Raw genomic sequence first — 17,667 nt, forward strand, 5'->3', positions numbered from 1 at the left:
AGTTAAACATATTAAAAAATTACAAAATATCTTAAAGAACTGCAAAATGCATCACGATTAAAATTATTCCGTCGCATATGTTTACCTGAATTGGCAAGAAGCCTCCCCCCCCCCAGTAGATTTTAAAAAATAAAGTTGCAATAATTTAAAAACAAAAACTTTTTAATACTTCTCAAATATTTTTAAGCATGTTTTTAATGATACTAAATAAGAAAGAAAGTAACTACTTTTATTGAATAAGAAAGAAAGTAAAAATAACTGCATTTTAAGCAAAGGGCAAATACAAAACTGCAGAAATACTGTGATCAGAAAAATGTAACTTTTGAACTGAATAATTAAATAGAAATACGTCTTAGAAGTCGCTTTAAGATAAATTAAATGAATAAATAATTATTCACATAATTTTTTAAAAATTGGAAAATCAATCAATAAATAAAAATTAATTTTCATTTTGGCTATGTCTTTCGCAATCACGAGTTTGTGTGTGTATGTAGGCGTGTGCGTGTAAGTCTATCTGCAGGCAAGTTGTTGTGTGCAGGCGTGTATATGTAGGTGTGTGAGTGTGTATACAGACGTGTGTGTGCGTGTAGGCCTCTGCGTGTGTGTAGGATATGGATGCAACCTGGAGACGGTGTCCGCTGGAGTAGCAGTATGGGGACTGGGGAGGAGGTGGCTAAGGTGGAGTCCCCCTCCAAAAATCTACCGGTGGTGGCAAAAATAAAATCAAAGGACGGACGGACGCCCAAAACGGTCAAGTGAGAACAATAAGCAATTCACAATTGCTGAATTTAAAAAAAAATATATATAAAATAAAAAAAGTTTATATAAATATGTTTTTGAGCAATCGCGGTTGTTTATTGTTTTTACTTGACAATAATTGATTTCCTTTGATTTCATTTTTCTATGCTTATGATCAAACTTCTCTGGTGCACGGGCCTCCATCAGCGTGTCCATCTTCTTCAATGGTGGCGCCCATGTCCTCTGGTCCTCGGGCCTCCGAGAGCATGTCCCTCCTCTTTAGGTGGTGGCGCGTTCGTGTCCTCTAGAGCACGAGCCTCCGGCTAGCATGTTCCTCCCCTTGGATGGTATAGCGTCCATGCACCTCGAAGTCAAATTATTTATTAACGACCTTTTCGATTACGTACATCCTTTTTAAGCGAAAACATTATCCAGCACGCAACGTCCAAAACATAACATCCAGTATCAAGCCCCAGGCAATCATTTTGAATTTTGAAGTCAAGAATTTCAATTACAGCGTTGCGGTAAAATCCATTAGTGGGAAAAAGAAGCCCATTGAGTAGGGTTCCCCGGGTAAATGATACAGCGACCTTTGCATGTTCTTAACATGTGGCCGTATTCTTCTGATCGGTAGGGCGTTGGATTCGCAACTGCAGGATCGCGGGTTCGATGCGGCTGGTCGGAGATCTTCCGTGTACGCTAATGGTGACAGGTTCACGTCACGTTTAATCAGTCGTGATCACGAAGACCTCCAAGTTTCCATTCCAAATCGATATCTCCGAGGGTGCTGGATCAGGGATTGCCCGGCTCCTTTTCTGGATCAAGAAACTTAACTGTTTTCAGGGTCCCACCTGACCAATGAAACCATTGTGTAAGCGGTAGGTACGGGAACATGGACGCCCATATGCATAATTTTAAAAATGGGGGGGGGGGGGGGGGGGGCGCTCAGATATTTTTTCATGGTTTAGCAGGATATTTTTCCCATAGAAACCGATTTTAGTGCAGATTAGACTTTTTGAAGTGTGACATTTTTAATAAATTATTCATTGGTGGCTAGAAAAGAAATGTTTTTACATTTTTGCAAAGAAAACGCACTAAAAGCAAGGAGGGTTCCAATATCTAAGGGGGGGGGGGGGGGCTTGAGCTCCCACTTTCCTCCCTATATGGGCGCCAATGACGAGGGAGCCTGGAGTGTAGGCTAGTGTTATTTAACACGTTGACTACGGAGGTATTGCTATTTCTGTTACTTTAATCTGCTATTAATCTATTACCAAGTTTTTGCTAGGAAAAAAAAATTTACACTTCCATCTCATTTCATTCCCCCTCCCCCGAAATTTTAAACTTTTTTAATTCGATCCTATATTTACAAGTTGATTCATTTAAAAAACGTATTGCTAGCTTTATATCTTTGAAATTAAAATCAACAAAACTTATGAACTAACATTTGGCACTGGGGTGTTTAAATCAGATGTTCCGGTCAGCCGAACGCGGAGCCCCAAGTGTTTAGGTTCCAAGCACGCTTGGTACTCGTTTTATTGACCCACTGAAGAAATGAAAGGTCGAGTTGACCGTGCCGAACCTTGGCATAAAACCCGGGTCTGCGGCGTAGCGAAACGAGCAGGGGATTCTTATTCAAGTCATCGTAGTTTATTCCATAAAATAATGCAAAAAAAAAAAAAAAAAAAAAAACGACACTTTGTAAAAGCAGTCATTTAAAGGAGTTGGGATGCCTGAGCACAAATTCGCTAAACTTCAGTAAGGTATATTTTTCGTTTTAATCCATGCCTCTGTTTCCTCTTATTCCTTAGAAATAATTTGGATTTGGTATATCAATATTGCCCCTAACCCCCCCCCCCCCATCCTGCTCTTCCATTTTCATTGTTTTTTTGTCAGCTGTTTTATTTTACGGACTCTTAAAACCTATTGTTCCCCATAAACTTAGCTATTAAATTATCCCATTTAGCTATTAAATTTTATTTAATTGCTAAAATAAAAATATAATGGTTGAGTAACTTGATAAACTTATTTTGACAATCGCCACCCCCTATTTTAAACTTTAATAATATTATTAACAAGAAATAACCAATGTTTTTTTGTACAAATAAACAGATTTTTACCGGATGTCTTTACATCCAAAAGTTCACAACTTTGAATTGAAAAAGGGGTTCCTGGAAACCCCGAAACACGTGTATTCAACACTCTATTTATGCTAATAAACGTTAGATAATTCCTGTTATTTCTCGGCTCAAAGGAATTAAATTATTTCTTAACAAAAAAAAATCGTGATTTTTTTCCATTTTTTTTTTTTTTTTTTTTTCGTATACCGTTTTATTTTACAGAGAAACTTAAAATCTATTTTTCCCCACAAAATGTTTCCCTTAAATAGCTAAAATAAAGCATATTTTGGTAAATAACTTGAAAAACTATTCTCGATATCTCCTCCCCCCCCCCCTCCCATTTTTCGAATAAAATAATAATATCTTTTATAACGCCAAATTTATGTCTTAAAAACAAATAATATTTTAATTAAATATAAAGTAAAACCATTATTGCTTTAAAAAATAAACTCCCTTTCTGTTTTATATCAATGATAAAAAGGAAATAAAGATAAAAAAGAGAAATAAATAAATAAAAAAATATGATCGAAAAGCGAAAAGAAAAAATTATCAAACGCGAAAATCAACTAGCAAAGAAAACGATGTGAGGTCAGAAGGTTACGTAGCTCCACCCATTCTTGTGACGTCTAAGGTAGACCGTTGCAGATTTATCCGAACGTATATTTCCGATCATTTCCATACAATTAAAATCACGAGAAATACGCAGACGACAATCTATTAAGATTTATCTTTCTTATTGTTGCATTAATAAAGCTATTTTTATTCGAAAAAAAAAAAAAAAATCAACACCTCTTGGAGCGATTGGCGCCAAAATTGAACCAAAGCCTGTTTACATATGGATTCACATATATTCCAAATTTCAACCAGAACGTAGCATTACTTCTTGAGATAGGGCACTCACAATGGAAAAAAAGAACGGGCGATTGCGCTACCGCCTTTTTAGCTGTTGACACCAAATAAAATCAGCTCTTATACCTACTAAGGGCTACTTGCCGATAAATTTTTCTTTCATTCCGTTCATTATTTCTTGAGATACAGCAGTCACAATTGACGACAAAAAACGTTCTATAGCTCAACCCCCGTTTGAGTTATTGACATCAAAATTAAATCAGCACCTGTTCCTGTTAATGGCAACATATGGACCAAATTTTGTTTGATTCCGCCAGTTACTTCCTGAGGAATAGCAATCACGCGTAACTCAAAAAACGTCCCATTGCTCCACCCCCCTTGGAGGAATTCGCGCCAAAAACCAATGGGCACAAGTTCACATAGGGGCACATATGTGTACCAAGTTTCGTTCGATTTCATGCGGTAGTTTTTGCTGTAGAGCGGCCACAAAAAACTGGTCACACACAGACGTGACACACACACATACACACACATACACACACACATACACACACAGACAGACAGACATCTTCCAAAAATAGTCGAAATGGACTCAGCACACCTAAAAACGTTCGAATCCGTCAAAATTCGAAATTCGAAAATTTGCACGAATCCAATACTTTCTTCTATATATTAGATATAGAAGAAAGTAAAAAGGATGCACCAAATTGGAGATAACGTCTTACATAAGATTTCTCATGCTCTTTACTTTTTAAACGCCGAACCCGAACACTTTTTTCTGTTCACAGATATTTAAAAAACAAGAAGTTCTGTCTAGAACTAGACGAGCCTACTTTCCCGTATACCCATAGTACTTTCTAGTACCTGATCAATATTCTCAAAAATAGCTAAAATTGCAAATTTTTTCCAACATATTTTTAAAATACTTTAAGCTGATTTCTAGGAATAAAATATTCCTCACTCATCTAAAAAAAATTAGATGCGTAAAAAAAAAAAAAAAAAAAAAAAAAAAAAAAAACGAACAAATAAAATAGCAGCAACTTTTAAACAAAGCAGCTAATACACTTTTTTCCATTACAAAATATCTTTAACAGTTTTCAAAATGAAAAAATAATAATTAAAATTAATAAGCTCATTAAAATAAATACATCATATCAAAAAAAAAAAAAAAAAATCGTTTCTTTTTTCCCCTGTTGCCAAAAACATTTTTTTAAATGAATTAATGCACTTACCGAAACAAAACAAAACAAAAAACAATAAAATATCAACTTAAAGAAATAATTTTCATTGTCAAAAAAAAAAAAATCGTCTGCGCATATTTTTATGTAGAAACATAAATGACTTCGAGTTTATTCGCCAAAAACTGAGTACCTAAATTGAAACTTTAGCGTAAAAATAAAAACAAGTCATATCAAAAATAATTATTTCCCAGTTAAAACCATTGCAGCGGAGTCGCAGTCGAGGTCAATCTCATTTTGAGATAAAGGAGTCGGAGTCGAATATTTAAGAATCGGAGTCAGTCATTTGTCCTCCGTGTACAAATTTCTGCCAAAGCTACGAAGTCAGAGTCGAAGTCGGGGAGTCGGAGTCAAGTGCCCCTAAATTCTCGGAGTCGAAGTCTGAAGTTTGGCGTCAAGAGTTATTTCCAACAAAATTTGTTTGAAGTAAATCCGCCTTCAAGTACGGAATCTACAATGAATTTCAGTTTCCCCGTAGGCGCTATTGTAAAGGGATTTGAACTGTTCAAAATTGAACGGAAAATTGTTCAAATCGAAAAGATAGTTTACGTACAAGTTTTTCATCAAAAGCTTTTTCCTACAAAGTTTGTTTGAAGCAAATTCGTCTCACAGTTCGGAATTGCCTTGAATTTCCCGTAGGCGCTAATGTTAAGTTTTTTTGAACTGTTCAAAATTGAACAAAAAATAGTTCAAATCAAAAAGTGAAAGATGGGATTGAGATGTCCTCGCCGAGATCTTTCTAACAAAAAAATGTTTTTTCGAATCGGACCATTCATTCAAAAGTTATTAAGGGGGGAGGGGCTTACAGACAGACCGACAGAACGACAGACCGACAGATATTTTTCCCCATCTCAATACCCTACTTTCCAATGTTTAATTTTTCGATATTTATTTAATTATTTTGTTTATTTTTGACTTTTTTTTTTTTTTTTGCTTTTCGCGATATTTTTAAGACGCATTAAGCCTTCTTACATGCTTTTTTCTTCTTTTTCTGACTTTTACTGGGAAAGTAGGCTAAAAACAAAACACTGTGAGGTATACAAAGTGCACGCCCTCTAGGCCCGAACAAGTTTTGTGCAAAATTTCATAAGTGTAAGAATGGGAAAAGAACTGAATCAAAACTGCTTTTACTGGGAAAGTAGGCTAAAAAAAAAAAAAAAAAGAGATTCATTACTAAATGTAATACTTTTCCAACCTTGTTTCCCCTGTATAATAGTACAGTAAAATTAGGCCAAAAAATGGCCAAACCCAAACATCCAAAAAAAAAAAAAGTGAAACCTGTTGCAAATTACTTCTTACCCTTCCAGCAAGAAGGGGTAAAAAGTCCCAGCACTTTGCGCGTCGGGTTTTGGGGGGAAGGGGGGAGACGAAATAATCCTCTACTTAAATAAAAATAATTTCTATTACTTAAAAAAAATACTGAAACCTCGCAGAAACCACTCTATAATAGTAAAACAATAAACTCTCACATAAAAAAATTCTAATTAACAGGGGTGTACAGGCGGGGGGGGGGGGAATGGGGGGGGGGGTGTCCATGGAGCAGCTTTGCGTCATTGGAATTTTTAAGGCAGTTTTTTCAAGGGGTATTTCTTTCTTTATTGAGGACTTTTATTCTTGATGGGTACTCCGTCACACTTAAGGGGTGCGCCATCGCTTTGAGGGGGGGGGGGACCCTGAATTTACATTCCAAAATCACTGTGAGTGCACATTTGCAGTGAAGTTCACGAAAAAATTTCCCTGACTTAAACTTTTCCGAAGTACAAAATGCCTCACAATGATATGGTAATGTCAGAATGATAATTCTAAAAGATCTAAGCGAGCTCAGTAACCAAATTATTTGTGACTAGAGTTATTAAACTGTTTAGAGCGCTGGAAAAAAAAATTCCTGTGCAGCATAAAAAAAGTCCAAATTGACCAAAGTTTCCCTACTTCTTGATTAACTTACTTCAACTTTTCTACAATCTTTTGCCATCACCGTAAGGGTGGGACAAACCGGAATTGCCAATAGTAAGACGGGCAATGCTGCAATTCTCTAAGTCGGTGGGGGTTCTCAGTTGCAAACACCGAGCTACCTCTCTTTTATGCAGCTGGTTATGTGAATTATGCTAAATATGCAGACATATACTTGCAACACTATCTCAAACTTTTGAGTATATTATGCGATAAAAAAAAATTAATCACATCAAACATCAGCTAGCCAACGATCTAACGCAGTGACAAATTCAGGTGGTCTAGAACCTGTAGTGATTCAAAGATAGTACAAGTCTTGATGAGAGCAATGAGCAATACAACAATAATAGAATGCTAAATATTTACACCTTTTTGTCTCCCAGTTTGGAAATCACAATTCGTTTCTAAAGCCCCCAGAAGTTTCTTCCCTCTTAAGTTGGTAGTGATATTGCTCGCTGATGATAAGGTGAGTTGCGATGAGACCTTTAACGTTCGGGCAGTAACATCAAAGGATATTGAAGGCAAACAGTTTTGTGGCATTTCTTTGTAAAGGAGGTAAACAGTTATGTCTTTAGCGTCTGTTACGAGAGTAGTTACTATCTGTAAAGATGTGTAAGCCCAAACCATCTTTTACACCGAATGGTAGGAACAGTAAAGATGGAATAACAAATTGTTAAAAACTTCTGGTACGAGTTATGCGCTGATCCTCCATCAGTATTCGATGAATCTGGTTTCAGAAGGAAAGAAATCTTGTATCGTTAAAGTGCTATTATCTGAAGCAAAAGGTTCATCCACCATCACAGAAAGAACAGCTGGTGTCATATATGAGGCAGTGAGAAGCAAAGGGATGTAAGTGGACATTTTCAAGTTTTGAATAAAACGCGTTTAAAGAAAAAAGTCCTAGGTAGACTTTCATTGATTTTTTTTTCTAAATCATGCTGTATAGAAGCAACTACCAGGTCTACTAGGACCATTTCTTGCCCCAAGATATAGGAGAGGTTCACCAACCATTTGCACTGGTTATCCCCAAATTTTTAATTTTGCCCTTTGCTTCTCACTGCCTCATATGTAATAGAAGGAAGATACCCGCTTGAACATATTTTTGGCAATGATATGTAAGTTTCAAGGAAATATGCCAGCAATGCAGCGTGTAGGTCACTTGTAAGTATGGGAAAGCTAGTGTCATTTTTGATGGGTGTAAAGAAAGCACCACAGAAATATAAATGAAGTCCTATTACAACAGCCAAGCCTTCTGCTCTAGAAGACTTTCTGCGTCTCAAATCTTGTACTTGCTCTGAGGGGTTCATTGGATATAGTGAATGTTTGAAAAGTCTGAAAGTACACTGAAGTGCTCAATTATATGCACAAACTGTGTTAGACATAGCTGCAACAATAACGATTTTGCTGAGGATCTAGATTCCAAAAAACATCTTGATAACGAAGACTTTTTGTTACAAGCTTAGGAGAAATCATTTGAAAGCAAAAAAAAGTTCAGCGTTATTTTTCTGGCCATTTAATCAAATGTGCGCCATCAGAGGGGGTGTGGGGGGGGGGAGGATAATATTTTAGTACATAATTTCGTTTTGGGACGTGAGCTATTGTTCTTATGGGGTGGACAGTCCTGATTTATGCATTTTAGATTTGCATGAAATAATACTTCTACTTGAAATAAAAGGTGGGGGGGGGGGTGAGGATTTATTTTATTTGGCAGTGGGGGGGGGGGGGTTGTAGCTTTGAGAGGAGGTGCACCATCGCTCTTGGAAAATGGACACACTTGATTTCTAACGATTTTCTTAGCATAAAATAATGTTTCCATATGAAATGTATGGAGGGGGGTTCGGGGGGTACTGCTTCGCTTTACGGGGATAGGGGGGTTCTGTAGCATTTGTGGGTTTTGTCATCCCTCTTGGGGGTTAAACACCTTTAATTTTATGCTTTTAAATTTAGTATAACATAGTATTCGCACTTTAAATTTATTCTAAAAATTCTGAAAAAATACCCAAAACTGCAATTTTTAGATGCCCCCCATTCCAAAACCCGACGCACAATGGGGTGGGACTTTTTACCTGCTCTTTATTGGGAGGGTAATAAACAATTTGCACCAGGTTTAGCTTTTTTTTTTTGGATGTTTGGGTCCGACCCCTATTTTTACTGTACTATAAGCTTCTCTTCGCTACAAGAGAGTCATGCACGTTTCTACTTCATGTTGATCATTTGCCTTACTTCGTAGATCCGCAATTGAAACTGCAATTTACGCAACCGTGCAAGTGTAGTTGGCGTGGACACGATAACTATAGATTCTTCCCAACATTTATGGACGTAAGAAGCATTTTTCAACTATTTTTTTGACCGATTTACTTTAATTTAGGTTCATCTCTGCTAGTTGTTACAATTTTTCTACCTCGTTTACTTTTTAGCTGGCCAGTCCTTCTATATTCCTTTAAAATATTACACATCGTAGATCGTAAAACGTTCATTTGGATTAAATTGGATAGTTTTTTTTCCTTACTTCAAGCAATTATACAATACGTAACTTCTTTGTTTCTCCTATTTATCACCTTGATGACCCATTTTGAACAGCAAAAGGTTTTTAAAACGGCGTACTTGTGACAAGCTATCGGTTAACAAGTATGCAAATATTTTTGCTAATTTTTAAATTTCACATTGAATGAATATATTATGCTAATTTCTTACCCATATAAAAAATTAATATAATTTCCCAATGTGTTAATTATCCATAAGTTGCTCAAATAATATCTGAAAAGTTGTTGAAATTAATTTACCCATTCATGAATAACGTGTTTTACTCTTTTTAATTTGCATTGCGTTCATTTTTTTCGACTCAGAGACAAGTTTTGTTCAAACAGTTTTGATATTCTACTATTTTGAGTTTGGGCTGTATATTTGCAATGAAATTCAACTATCCGTACTGAAATTTCTTTAGAGGACAGACCGAGTTATCGAACATATTGGTTCCAAGACCTATTTGGATCCAGCCTTGTTTCAAATATTTAAAAATATGTTTGGTTGCTACGTCGTGAACACATACACACACAACAATTAAGCATCCAGTCACTGATATCAATTTTAATTTTGTCAGCTTAAATTCATATTTTGTTCAATCACGACTTGTGATAGGACCCTACTGGTTGGGTTTTTTGCTTCTGAAAATGCCTACTATTGCGAAAAACATTATTTGAATTCAAGATGTCAAAATTCAAATGAATGCCGTGCTTAATGCTGTTTTTAAGGAGGATTGTGTGAAGTCGAGGAGGTCGGATATAAAGCTACTAGTGGATTATTTTATTTGAACTTTTCATATTATTTAACTCCTGGGTTTTTTTATTTTACGGATTAGTTAACTTTTTTGAATGATACATTTACTTTTTGCTGATTTTTTTTTTCATTTGAATGGAGTTTTTAGTCTGGTTTAACGGCTTGTCTCACTTAAATGTGCATTAAAAGGACAAAGTAAGGCTTTTACCATCACAGCCTACTAATACAAATATTCCATTAAAATGCGAAAATGTCACCAACTAAATAAATTAAAAACGAAAAAGTGTTGAATTTTCCATTGAAATTTAAAATGGTCTCTTAAACAAATAAAAAGAGCCATTAAATTACATTTAATGGTCAAAATAAAAATGTAAAATAATCCGCCAAAACTCAATTATCTAACAGTTATCTTTCCAAGCAACCACGTTACTACAGCCCAGTCGATCTGCACGTAAAGCAAGCTCCGATCGTGAAACGATCCGACGCAGTTCTAGCGGTTGGCAAGTGACAACGAGCAGTACCCAAGTGAAGCTCAAAATCCCTGAAGTTGATAGAATGAGCAAAAAAATAACATGGACCCAGAAAACACTTTCATTTTTCCAACAGTTATTTTTCAATTATTTTTTTTAAATTTCCGATTTTTCAAACAAAGCGTTGTCTTTATGACGTCACAAATGATGTACTTTGGCGCATTTTACTGGCGCGCTGAATGTTTACGCTTGCTGTCTACCGCATTTCCAGGTTATAATGATTCAGAAGCGAATTAAATATTGCGCTCTACGCTTACTATCAACCATATTGTTGTCACTAAATATTAGTAACGAAGTAAATTAAATATTGCGCTCTGTGCTAATGACAAGTGAATGGCAGTTCATCACTTGTGATGTCATGCGCAGAAGCGTAAAAAATGAAATTGAGTCTGCGCACCGATTTAAATATTTTTTTAAAAAGTAAACTGTCAAGTTATTCCAAAAAAAAAAAAAAAACTATGATTTTGAGCATGCTTTTTAAAAGAAAAAAATACTTTTAAAATTTCGGAAACGACCCCATTCTCTACAAAAGTAAAGAATGGGAAATATCACTTAAATTCAAAAATTTGTAATTTGCTGAGCAGAAAATGACATATGTAATGTTGTTCCCTATTTGATTCAAATATTGGAGAAATGAAATCTTCATTCCGTAATGCTTTAATCTCAACATGGAAGACATCGAATGACGCATTGAAGTCGTCCCTTGCTATTTCCCATTTGCAAACATTCTTTTAATTTCTTTCATGTCCTCTGGCGTATATTCCCTGTGAGACACTAAAAGCTTTATGCCGAGGAATGTTTGGGTATGAAGTTTGATCAAAAATAGCCGGGAGCACTTTCTCTGACGTCATTTGCTTGTAGAAACACATTAGTGCCGTTACTTGGCAAAATACAGTCCAAATTCTAAATCATATTCAATTTGATTTCCCTGTCTGATTCGACGTGGTTGCGTCATTTTACACTACTTTTGCGGTTCACTTCACAAGAATAAACAAATTGATGTAAGAAACTTTCCAGAATGATGGTATGGCATCTTTACTGAGAATAACTCTTGTTAATCACAGAAGAAAAACGGCGCCTCTAACTTGTCACGGAATTTCGCCAAAGGGTAGATAAATCTTAGAATATTGCACCAAATTGATGAAAGTAAACTTAAGTTGTGTATAAAACTTGATTTTACAATGCGCTAACTCTATCAATGACTAGTTTTGATATTAAAACAATCTGGTACTGCTCTTAATCTTACCAGAAAACCATATGATGGTGTAGTAATGAAAAAAATACGAATTAGTAGCATTGGATGCATAAATTATATAGTTCTGGATGTATAAATTATTTGCCCTCGTGTCTCCGTATCGAAATATGAGGACTTACGTCATCAGAAATTTTGAAACTAGCAGCCAAATTCAGCGAGTTTCAGTGAGTAATGTAAAAAATCTTCACACATTTTGCTGATGACTGTCCTACCGCACGCAGACGGCGAAATCATGAGGTCTTTCATCAAGTTTTTAATTTAGCACTTTTCTAAAAAATTCGGCAGCCCTTGAAACCTTAAGTCTCGACAACAGGGACACGAGGGCAAATGATTTTTCAATCAAAAATATATTTCAATATGCTCTTTTGAATGCTTCCTTTTTCAACTTTTTTCATTATTACACTATTCGTGTGGTTTCCTGAAAAAATGAAAAGAATTTGTTTTGATGAGTATTTAGGCATTTTTAGTGGAAAACCAATAAGTAACAAAATAAATTTAAACTCTGTTCAATGCACAAAACACTTTTGATTTAAAAGAGTCTGGCACTGCTTTTAATTTTTGGTGAAAATAAATTGTATCCATGACTACTATGATGTTTTTAATGGAAAGTCAGTAAGTAAAAAAAAAAAAAAAAAAACTTTAAGTTCTGTCCCATGCATGGAAGACTTTGGATGTAAACTGTCCAAATAAAACTGTCATTTGACTATGGCCAAGTTACTAATATCATCAATCAAAGTATTAGTTATTGATTAAATTTTGAAGCAAATGAATCTCAAAAATTAAGCTTTTCTGTTGAATTATCATCATTGACAATAGGAGTCAAAGAAAATAGTGTCATTTTCGTCCTTTCCCTGCTCATTTAGAACACAAACAATAAATTCAAGATCCAAAACATTTTTTTAAAAGTCCTTTTTAATTTTGAAATCATGCGATATCTGAAACTGTTTTTCTTGCTTAAATTTGTTTTCAAAGAAAAAAAGTGTGTCTCGTAAAGACAACCGATGGAGACGAAACTTTTAGCTTCTCTTTTTTTACATCTTGAGCTGTTCTGTCGCTCGCACGTTTTCTTTCACGCTACGCTCTTGTTCTTTCTGCGTCTTACTTCTTCACAAAATATTGTATTCAATGAGGGAAATCGATTATAAACAACGAGAAAACCATACAATACTCAAAATCTGCTTTTTAATTGTTGCCAAAAATAATAGTAATTTTAATGTTAATTTTGTTAACGAAAGGTAACAAACTATTTTCAAGGCTGAACTTAAGCAATGTGGATTAGCTCTTTTAAACTTATGAAAACTTCAATTAACGAAATCTTCAAAACCCCGCATTATTTGAAAAGTTAATGCCCGAAATTTACAAATGCATGCTTGCTCAAGTTCAGACTTGAAACTATGTTGTTAAACTTATTGACAAAACTAACTCTATAATTGCTAACTTTTTTCATTGTGTTTGGCAACAATTGAAAAGCAGAAATATTTTATTTTTATAATTTCTATTATTTTTTATTGTTTTTTGGCAACAATTAAAAAACAACTGCGTGATTTCCGTCACACGAAAAGATTGCGAATTAGAAATTGCTTCTCAATACATAAAGGCTTCTGCAACTTCTGAAACTGAAGAATCTATATATATATAAATGGATCTTGGTAAATTTGTTCCCTAAGATCTCAGAAACTACCCGGCAGATTTGTCTGAAACTTTCACCGTTTGTTCTTTTTGGTACTGGGGAGGTTTGTAGACTAGTTCGGAAAAAATCCGACTAATAGTTCCTTTTTTATTCTAATTTAAGTCCCAATTTTCGCATAAATGCCTCAATATGACGGTGAAAAAATACGTGCACAGATTAAAATTATGTGGCCATCGAAAGCGCTTATTTTTCTGCTGAAGATGGCATCTGTTAGAAAGTTCTAAGTTGTACGAAAAACGAGTTATGAGCTTTTTTTGTTCCATGTTCGAAGGCTTTCCTCAACCCAATTCATTATTTAGTGTATCATCTCAACTCCCAGCTCATAGCTAGAATTGTTGAATATTTTTGTATTTCGTCTGACTGTTTGAGGCTTTTCTCAAGTCAAATCTTAAAGTAACGTCCCCCCCCCCAAGATTGACTAATAATAACTAGATTTGGTTGATTATTTTCCATTTAAACGGAACTTTAGTGTAATTAATGGGTTATTTTTTTATCATTTGTGCTGATTGGATTTTTTAATCATTATCCAATCTAACAGCAGAAACCTAGCCAAAATTTATGCAGAAAGATTTCAGTAGCAGATGCATTTGGCAGTTTTTTCACCTGTCACGGTTTTTGAAGTCAAAGGCTACGTCATAATGTTTGTCAGCTTTCACCATGTAAACAAAATATCGTCAATCAAAGAATCTTTAAAAACTTTTTTTACTGTAAAATAATCTAGCAACTAAATTAGGCAAATCCATAAACAGCACAAAAACTTCCATTAATGTGACTTTATGCACAAATTCAAACCATCGCCAAATTTTACTACTTATTTTGGAAACATTTCGGATGAAATTGTTTAGCGCCATTTTATGGTGACCAAAAGTATCTTAGCATATGGCGACAATATCTCTTTAAGGGGACACTGGACGTTCAAAAGGAAGAAATTTTTGTCAAATTTTTGAAATTTTTATTTTTTGAATTTATTTGAATATGAGGACAATTTTGTGAGTTTTTTTTTTATTTATTATAGTATAGAGAATGACTTAAAATAAGTATCAGTGTTGTGAAATCAAAATAATTACGCAAGGGACTTTTCAAAGTTTTGTTACTTATCGTTAAGGTTATTTACATTTTTTTAAATAATTGGTCTTCTAATTAAAATTTTTTAATGAATTTTTATAATTAAGCTTGTACCAGTGTTTAAAGTATATGGGTAAAATTTCATGTAAATCCATCTATAATTAAAAAAGTTTGTTTTCAAGGTCCAGTGTCCCCTTAACAAAAATTAGTAACATACCGTTTTACAAAGTAAGCAGGAGGAGCATTATCCAAGGTATCTCAAAACGATTCCCGCAAATTTGGTAACATTTTAAATCGCACCAAGAACCCACAATAATTAAAAATTTCCAAAATGACTAAAGCAAGTTTAAGGGGATCACGGGCGCGCGGCTACATTTTTTTAAACAGTTCGTTCTTCAATAGACATACAGAGAAGGTAAGACTCCATGTAAAAAAAAAAAAAAGTATTAACTGATAAATCTTTTTAAACATGTGAAGTTTAATTTCATATTTCGAAAATTCTTCAAATTTGTAAATGCTTAAATTTCGTGTTTTCGTTTCTAAATGAATACTATTTTGCTGTTTTTACTTACTGCTACTTTAGTTTTATGAGTAAGGAAGAAGCTAGATTTTAAATCACGTCAAAAAGGTGTGTTTTAAGTTCTTTCACTTAAAACAGAAAACAAATGCAAGTAACGATTGTTTCTCATAATTATTGCTAATCCAGGCAACGCCGGGTATTTTTGCTAGTAATTTCTAAAAAGGGAAAATTACAGTATTCAACCACGAAAACTTTCACTGGAGACTTCAGAATTTTTCGTCCGTTGTAGCCGAATTTTTCTTTTTAGTGCATTAGTCTTTTCTTTTTAGTGCATTAGTGCATAAGTCAATTTTAGTCAATTTTTTGAAACAAAAAGAAATGAAAAAAAGAGAAAAATGTTCGCATGTGCTCCTTTTTCCCTAACGCAGCTTTTCTCATTATTTTTAATGAGTGGAACCCTTTTAAATAACCAGGTTTTTCTTGGAGAGAATCCCTGTTGTTTTTTTTTTAAGTAGTATAATTTGAAGCAACATTCTTGAAATGTTTAATTTACAGTCAAAATGAAAATTAATTCAAATTTTTTTTTTTGATGTCAAAACAAAATTTCAAACATTAAAAAAAAAAAAAAAAAAAAAATTTGCAGACACAAACAAAACTTTAGAGTTCAAAATTTAAGACCAAGTTTTGAAAATTCACTATTTCGATAGATTTTTCAAGTTTTCTAAAAAGAAAGAAAAATAAAGAATGGGACTTTCGTGGAACCTTTGATTGATCTCCATGGAACTCTTGGGTTCAGTGGAATACAATTTAAGATACGCTGCCTTAAGAATAGGTACATTTTCATAATTTTTTTCCATATACATGCAGCCGTTTCTCATATTGATGTCAATTTTTGCAGGCAGTCATTTTAACTGCATAAACAATTCTTTTTTTTTACTCTGGTAATTTCCTCGATATGATGCGAATTCTGCCAACCAAGGTTGTAGATCTTCAGTTTGCCCCCTCAATTTTTCCAACTTAAAGGCAGAGACAACAAATCAAGTTGAATTAGTATCTTCACCGATGTTTCAAACATAGAATGGAAACTATGAAACCAAATCAATTATACACTAAAACGCAGGATATTTCTCTTTGAAGTATAAACGTGTCCAAAAAATTCGAAAAGACTGGTTAAATAAGAAGAAAGTAGAGCAGCAGTTTGATGTGCATAGTCTATGACAGAATGGGAAGTTGCCTTTCTGTTCTTACTTCAATGAACTGTGACAGGAACATGGAATGTGTCAGGACTAGTTCGTACTGGTGGTTGCCGCATATTTTTGACGGCTTGGAATTTTAACTAAATCCTCATTTTTTTTTTAAAGCAACTTCATTCAAGTGGCAGAACACAACAGGTAGTGAGAGATTAACTTCAGCGAAAAATGTGCGTTGAAGTATTCTTTATAAATATTTCTTCAATTAAGGCAGATTGAGAAGCAAAGGGATGTAAGTGGCAAAATTCAAAATTTGGAATTAACCAGTAAACGTGGTAGGTGAACCTCTCCCCTGTCTTGGGGCAAGAGATAGTATTAGTAGCCTTAATTGATTCTGTTATACAGCATGATTAAAAAAAAAATTCAATCATCAAAGCATACCTAGAACTTCATCTTTAAACGCGTTTTACTCAAAAATTTAAAAAACTCACGTACATCCCTTTGCTTCTCACTGCTTCAATTGGTTTCATTACATTTAGTGACAAAAAACTGTGAATTGGTCATATTATGCAATATTTCTGATAATACCAAGACTAGAGAGAAGATAAAGATAACAAATTCAAAATACCCGGCCAACGTTTCCAAACTTTTACCAAGAACTGCCAACTTATCGAATTCTCCTGAGTACAAGAAATAAAAAATCAGACAATAAAGAGGTTAAAACACGAAATTTAGGATTTTTTGATCACCGAGGCATATTTTCAGTAAAATTATAAAATCAACAAACTTGAGTTTGTGTCCAAGTAGTACTTTCAGCTTAGCAAGAAATGAAAATTATAAATTTGAGATATATGTTCAATTAACAGATGAAGAAGTATTTAGAATAAATCTTTAGACTTCAAATGAAATGAAATCATTGAGAATATTTGAAAAAGAAGATAAATTAAGATGGATGATTATGTAGAATAGGACTGATATACAGCCAAAAGATAAATACATAAAAATATATAGAGAGACGCAGGGTATTTCCATAACAAATACATCAAAAATAATCTTTAAGCTTACAATCAAAATATCACAATATATCTTTTTGATTACAGTAGACCCTCGTTTTACGCGGGGGTTACGTTCCGCGGAAATGCCGTGTAAATCGAAACGGCGTAAATTGAGACCTAATACTAGTGTTAAAATAAGGGTTTGGTTCCGTAGATATTACAAAATACTTCATTCTAGTGATGACTAATTGTAT

Source organism: Uloborus diversus, chromosome 6 (assembly GCF_026930045.1).
Source record: "Uloborus diversus isolate 005 chromosome 6, Udiv.v.3.1, whole genome shotgun sequence".
NCBI classification, from domain to species: Eukaryota; Metazoa; Arthropoda; class Arachnida; order Araneae; family Uloboridae; genus Uloborus; species Uloborus diversus.